Genomic DNA, 6,568 nt, shown 5'->3' on the forward strand with positions numbered 1-6,568 from the left:
ACTAGAAATATAAAGAGTTATTTTCTTTACCAAACATCATGAATATTCATATTATAGTTCACAAATATTTGATTACTGATGTTTATGTAACTCCAAATAACTTTATATACTATGTAAATATTATATAATATATACATTAAGTAGTATTATATGAGCTATTTTCTCTGGAATGTTGTCTAACATTACAGTCTGCTTTTGTTTTAGAGACAAAATTCTGAAAGAAATTAAACAATCTTCTTAATCTGAGCTTGCTTTGTAGTCATGGTAATTATTTATGTAGTTTCTTCGTATTTTCTGGTAAACATATTGGAAAGAATATAAACTAAACCATGATATGACTGTTGACTTCTCCTCTTTATCAAGAGTGACTTTTTTGTTGATGTTACATATGGAGCATACATATAGGAGTAAAAGCAGAGATATAATTTTTGCAGGTAAATGGATACACAGTAAGGTACATCATCAAATTTTTATCTTTTAATGCAATGGTTTTATAGTGAAAGACAAAGCAGTTGTTTATCCGCTATCTCAGAAATGAGTGAGATGGACATTGATAAATGATTTTAATGCTTATTTTCATTTTGGGTTAATGCAGTTGTATGTATATCCAACATATTAAATAATGTAGCTCTAAGTGGCCAAAATAATGTAGAGATTAGAGGAAACAATACATTTCACAGGCGAGCAACAATAAGGTAATTTTCTTAATGTAGAATTAAAATGTAAAAGAGAAATCTCTTAATACATACTTTAATCTATTACTCTATTCATTAGACTGTGAACTTCTTGAGATCCAAAATGATGATTTTAAAAATTTTATTCCATGCATATACTCAATAGGTGGTTTTTGAATGAATATATACTGAATACAGTTACTGATTTCGTTGTTATATGATACTATGAAATATGATATTATTAACTATATATTGATTTTATTCAGTTAATCTTTATTCTGTTTAATTTTCCACTCCTCACAAAGCTGCATGTTTATTCAAAAAAGAAATATGATTTAAGCATTCCATTCAGATGGCTTATATCAACTCAGATGTACAGGCAAGTTATCAGATGCTAGTAAGTTAAACACATACTAGCAAACTAAATGCTTTACATCAGTTCTTTCCTTGACTGAAAAAAACAGAATTTTTTAAACTTCCACTTCAACTATATCTTCATTTCTCCTAAAAAGATACGATTTCCTATCTGTATAATGATGGATGTGTTTTGGGGATATATTAAGATTAACTCAGGAGTTTAGTAATGAGTTTATGGTAAAGAAGTTTTAAGGCTCAGCTAGTGTGTGTGTGTGTGTGTGTGTGTGTGTGTGTGTGTGTGTGTGTGTTTGTGTGTGTGAGACAATTAGTTATATAATAAATACGTTCTTAAGAAATATTTACAATCAATAATCATGACCTTCTGTCAGAAACCAAAATCCAAAAATAATAGGCAGAACTTTATGTTAATATAGTCTAAAAGTAAGCAGTCTAAGGTCAAGAACAGATATGGTGGCTCTATGACTAAACATGATTCAGGCTTCGTTCTCTTACTGCGTCAGATTAAGAAGATTATTTAATTTCTTTCAGAATTAGTGTTTGAAACTTAAGAAATCTATCTCAAGGTCACAGAAGGTTCTGTAAGTTCTAGGTATCACTTCCACATTCCAATTATTAGTAAGGAGAAATATGTAAGTAAATGTGTAGGTCCTTCCTTTAAGAATACTTTTGTATGAAACACTTTCACCTATATTTCACTCAACAGGAAACAGTTACACTTGGCTGCAAGGGAAGTTTGGGAATGTAATAACTGTTCTATATATCCCTGTGTCTAGCTAAAATATGAAGATTTTATTTGAAGAAGAGTTTGAACTTAGTGAAAAACTCTAGTAATCTATGTTACAGATACAAAATTGTCAAGCAATCAAAATATGACAAATATAAATTTCCATATGGATTATGAATAAAATTTGTAGTATCTGTCATATATACACATATGTACATTTATTGTTAAATTGATATTAAGGAAGATGAAATGGTATTTTTAAGAGACTGAATTCATATATCTAACTCACAGTGCCACCTGTCCCATTTCCATTGACATATAAAACTAAAACATAGCTTTTTATTGGAAAATAGTCAAATTTGGCTTAATATCCCCTGATTAAGCAGGAGTTCTTCCAAAAAAATCAAGTTTATACACTTCTTGAAAAATATAAACTAGGCCATGCCATTAATAAGTGATAGAAAGGAAAATAAGTTGGCTATGTACATCTATCTATCTATCTATCTATCATCTATCTATCTATCTATCTATCTATCTATCTATCTATCTATCTATCTACTCATATAAATACATAGGGTGCCAAAAAATGTACACACATTTTAAGATAACATCTCTTAAAATGTGTGTATATTTTTGACACCCCAAAATATATCTATATCTGCATTTAGATCTATGTCTATACTCCATATAAATATGGGCAAAGAAGCTGTTCTCTAGAATAATTTATTTAAAGAGTAGAAGTGGACTGGACTGTTACTTGTACACAATCGATGGAGATGTCTATAAATATCCACTAGGTCAAGTTGATTGATAGTGCTGTTAAGATCATCAATATCATTACTGATTTTCTGCTTGCTTGATCTGTAGATTATTAAGAGATGGGTGTGGAAATGTCCAACTATAATTGTTGATTCATCTATTTCTCAAAATAGATTTTTTGATAAAAAAATATGATGAATGTTTAAATTAAAAAAAAAAAAGTTACAGTAAAAGGCACATTGCTATTAATCCCCCTCAAAATTCTCCTGCTTGCTTCAAACCCACTTATCCCATTTTCTTGCCACTTTCTGAAGCAGTTCTGGAAATCCTCTTTCGTGAGTGTATTTAGATGCGCTGTCGTCGCTATCTGGATGTCCTGAATCAATTCAAAATGTTTACCTTTGATGATCATTTTGACTTTGGGGAAGAGCCAGAAGTCGCATGATGCCAGACCCAGTGAATAAGGTACATGAGGGCACACCATAATGTTTTTATTTGGCAGAAATTGCCATACCAGAAGCAGTGTGTGACACAGAGCCTTTCCATATACTTCCAAATAAACTTGCATTCACAGGTTCTGGGTAGACATGATATTTTTCTTCTTCTTCTTCTTTTTTTTTTTTTTTTTTTTTTGGCAGGGGGCACTATTCAACCCAGTATATTACCCTAGGGTTTATAATATAGATTTTTAAAAAATAATATAAGGTCACCTTTAAACAATGCTATACAGGCACACCTTATTTTATTGTGCTTCACTTTATAGCATTTCATATATGTTGTGTTTTTTACAAATTGGAGACCCTCCACCAGCAAAAAGATTAGGACTTCCTTTATTGTGATACTCACTTTATTGTAGTGGCCTGTAACCAGACCCATGATATTTTTGAGGTACACCTGTACCAGTCCATATGTAGTAAATGTTCTTATAATAGAATATTTTCATTTTCTGTTTCTCATCCATTGTAACATGCTTTCTTTCATTTAACATTTATATATTCTCCAAACATCTAAAACATTGTTTCTATTATTACTTTAAACACTCAATTATCTCTTAGGATGATTAAAAATAAGAAAAATAACCTCTTATACTTTATCATCATTCATTCCTTTCTGACATTTTTTCCTTCTTTATGTAAATCTAATTTCTGACCTATATTATGTTTCTTCTGCCTCAAAAACATTTATTAATATGTCTTGTAGGAAAGATCTTCTGACAATGAAACAATAAATTCCCTCAGTTTTTGAGAAAGTTTTTATTTCTTTTTTTCTTTTGAAGGATATTTTTCCTGGAAATAGAATTATTATTTGGCATGATTTTATTTTTTCCTATCAACTTTTTAAAAATTTCACTCCACTGTCTTTTGCTTGTATGGCTTCTGATGTCAAGTCTTCTATAATTCTTACCTCTATTCCTCTGTGGTTAAATCTTCCCCTATCCCTCACACTGAGTGTCTTCAAGATTATTTTTTCGGTTTGTTTTTAGCTTTCTTTATTTGACTATGATATGTCCAGGTGTGTGTGTGTGTGCGTGTGTGTGTGTGTGTGTGTGTGTGTGTGTGTGTGTGTTTGTGTGTGTGTGTTTTTTTTCTATTTATCCTACTTGGTGTACTCTGAATTTTTTGGGTTTGTGTTTTGATGTTTGTTAGTATTTTAAGAAAATTTAGGCCATTTCTTCAAATATTTTTTTTTTCCTGCCTGTTCATTTTTCTTCTCCTTCAATATGCCAGTTACATATATCTTACACTGTTTTATATTATCCTACAGTTCTTGAATCTTCTATTCTGTTCTTTTTATTCTTTTATTCTCTTTCATGTTAGTTTGAGTAATTTCCATTGATCTATATTTAACTTAGATTATTTTCTTGACTGTGTTGAGTTGTCTAATGAATCCTTATTGGTAGTCTTTATTTTTTTTACAATGTTTTTTTATTTCCAGTATTTCCCTTTGATTCTTTCTAAAAGTTTTTATCTCTGCTGAAATTGTCCATCTGATTTTGCGTGTTGTCTATCATTTACATTAGAACTTTTAACATATGAATCATATATATTCTAGATGCTCTGGCAATTTTAACATGTAGTATTACCTTAACAAGTTTGGCCTTCACAGATTTTCTGCTGATATATATGTATATTTTAACATGATTCTGGGTTGGGGTAAGTGTTGTATCTCTTCAGATTGTGTTTTTATTGCCTTTTGGCATGCCTTGGATATTTTTTTTTTCATTGGAATCCATATGCATTGTGGATAATGAGGCTAACAGGACTTTAGTGTAAGGAATTACACTTGCTAAGAATTGAGCCATGTTTGATGTTCATTGCAGTTATAGGAATAAGTGGCTTAAAATTCCTCTACCAATTTCTTTACTTTTCCCTTCTTTGCTTTGGGGCTTCGCTATGGGCTGCTCTTCAGATTCTCACAAATCTATCCACTGTAATCCCCTATTATTATTACTAGATTTTAATAATATGGTGGTGGGGTACGAGGGACGGTCTTCTCTAATCATTGAGTTTAGTGCATGATGGACCTTGTCTTGGGAGTGTGGCCTTCACAAGTTTCCCACTCTTTTTTCAAGGTTGAGCTTTTATCTTTCTATTCCTTTACCTCTTCCCACCCTTACAGTGGCTATGCTCCATATCCTAGGCCTGTGTCCTTGAAGCCTCCTCCACGTATATTAAGGCTTTGTTCTCCCTATATGAAATAATGTTGGAATGGGCAGAGCAAAGTTGTTTTTCCACAGTTCAGGTAGAATTACAGTGGTGCCCTCTGGCAATGTCTGAACCATAGAGTTTAAGTGTTTGGTTGTAACAGAGATAATGGTCTGGCCAGTTTCCACAATGACACTTTTTTTTTTTTTTTTTTTGCTTTTTTCTTTTTTGCAGGGCCCTGGATGAGAGAGAGGGGCAGCTTTCTCCATCTTCTTCCCAATCTTCTTAGTGAGAGCCTGGTGGAATTCCTAACGGAAAACCTACAAAACGGTGAGTCCTGCCTTGTGAATAAAGCTCCCAGAGGCTTTTTACCGTAATGCTAGCCCTTACTTGTCCTTTTAGTAATACTCAAAGTCTGTAGTTTAATGTCCTCGCTGGCTTATATGACATTTATCTGCTTCTCTCGAGATTAACAATTACTCCAATCTTGTATTTTCCTGGAGGTAGTTGTCCCTCCAGATTTCAGGATGGTAGCTTTCTCTGCCATCTCACAACTCTATAGGTCCAAGAAAAGTTATTGCTGTTCAGTCTCTCCAGCTTCTTATAAGGATGGGAATGATAATGTCCAAGCTCTTCACTTTTCTGAATTGAAACCAGAGTCTTTACATTACATTGTAGGTAATTAGCAACAATAGAAAATGAGTAATGATGATCTGATCAGGCATTATCATAGAAAAAGGGATGATTCTACCAAGAAATTGTAACATCTATTCACTCTAGTTAGTAGAACAAGGGACCCTTATTATTAACAAATTAATTCTCTCTTTCTACTTTTTCATTCTTTCTTAATTTTCTGTGACAGACACGTGATTCATTTTTAATTAATTACATAGAGAGCATTAGCTATATGCTTACTCAATTTCAAAATCATATAGATATACTATAAAATTAAACTAAATTTTTTATCAAATTTAAATGATAAAAAAAGAAAAAAGGACATGAGCATTCAAAGTATTCATATCAACCTAATCAATGGAACTGAAATTCACATTTTTTTCTAAGCTTCCAGGCAACACAAAAATAAATGCAGTAAATGTAATCAATTACCTAGTGTTCTTCAGAATGTCCTCAGAGAAATAAAAACTTTTTGGTGCTAAATTACACAAGACATTTCTCAGTTAAAAATACATTTCGTAAGAGAACCAATGAAATAGATTATGTCCTCAAAAATGCTACAATAAACTGCAGTTCTATTAATTCTTTCAAACTTATATAAAAGTGAAAAGCCAACTATAAATGATTGTCATAGTCAAAGATAATTCAATTAAGACAGTTTTATAAGAGATAAACTAATTTATTCCAAGTTTACATAATCATCATTATTCATT

Source organism: Rhinolophus sinicus, chromosome 1, assembly GCF_057876585.1.
Source record: "Rhinolophus sinicus isolate RSI-liver-muscle chromosome 1, RSI-T2T, whole genome shotgun sequence".
Lineage (NCBI taxonomy): Eukaryota > Metazoa > Chordata > Mammalia > Chiroptera > Rhinolophidae > Rhinolophus > Rhinolophus sinicus.